Source organism: Tamandua tetradactyla, chromosome 18, assembly GCF_023851605.1.
Source record: "Tamandua tetradactyla isolate mTamTet1 chromosome 18, mTamTet1.pri, whole genome shotgun sequence".
Lineage (NCBI taxonomy): Eukaryota > Metazoa > Chordata > Mammalia > Pilosa > Myrmecophagidae > Tamandua > Tamandua tetradactyla.
In genome coordinates, this window is record NC_135344.1 from 42,028,366 (window position 1) to 42,029,599 (window position 1,234).

The 1,234-nt window shown below is 32.6% G+C and overlaps 1 non-coding gene across 1 annotated transcript; it reads left to right on the plus strand.

The window, feature by feature from the left end:
• Positions 1–603: 603 nt before the first annotated feature.
• Positions 604–709, plus strand: LOC143662897 (U6 spliceosomal RNA). The gene has a single exon (XR_013165665.1). It is a non-coding gene; the product is annotated as a U6 spliceosomal RNA (small nuclear RNA).
• Positions 710–1,234: the final 525 nt, after the last annotated feature.

Below are 1,234 nucleotides of genomic sequence, written 5' to 3' on the forward strand. Positions count from 1 at the left end.
TACATGCATGTGTTTTACTTCTAAATTAAATAATTGAAATGGCTTTTTCAAGTTAAAAAAAAAAAAGAACTCTTGACATTGTCTTTCCAAACACTCTTCCATCTTTAACCTCTAATAAGTCAAGTCTTTTCCAGTAAAAAAATAATTGCCTTGACTTTAGGCTGAATTGAGAGCATACTCGTTATGTTCTCTTTGCAGTCTATTAGCTCCTGACTTTTCGGATAGAATATTGTGTAGTATATGATCAGTAAAACTTTGGATGTTGAAAAATTATTATAAGGATATTAATAGGCAATGTACTGCTACTCTGATATTTTAAGACATGTTAAGATGCTGGTGCAAATTGTTTTCACGTTTTTAGGCTCAATTTTTTTCAATTTATTTAAAACTTTATTCTTTCTAAAGTATTTCACTACTGTGGTTTTTAAGTTGTATTGGCATATTTAGAACATACTTGGTGTGTGGAGAAAGTGAGGAGAAAGCCGCTCAACTCGTCAGGGGCAAGCAGTAATCTCACATTTCCGTTTTCGGTTCCATTAAGATTTTCCTTAATAATCATTAAGGTCTGAACTATGGGAAACATGTTAAATATCTTTAAAAATAGTGCCCACTTTGGCAGCACATATACTAAAATTGGGACGATACAAAGAAGATTAGATGGCCCCTGCACAAGGATGACATGCAAATTCGAGAAGCATTTCATATTTTTTAAAGAAAAAAATGTATAGCAAATATTTGCCTTATTTTCTTTTCTAATAGTCTCAAGAAGCATTTTCTTCTTTCTCCAAGGTAACATTCATTGTCAGAAAAATTAAGCTGAGTATACTTTCATAAATAAAGAAGTTTTTTGGTACTCAATTATTAAGCATCACCTCTTCTGAAGCCTGTTACCTCTATAATGACCCCCACTTCTATTAGGTTTGACATAGTACTTTCTGTATAATTTTCAATTTGGGTTGAAGCCTTATTATTGACAGGGACTGAGACATATTCACTTCCATGTCCCCCACTGCTTTCTAGCATAGGACCTTTAACATAGGATTCAACAGGTTCACTAAAACCAAACAACCAAGCTGTATAAATAAAATATATGTTTGTGTGTATATATATATATATACACACACACACACACGCATCCATATATTAGCAGAGGAATGAATGAATGAAAGGGCAATGGGCAATAAGACTAATAAACTTAAAATGTGACTCAAGGGATGGGAAAATTTGGATATTC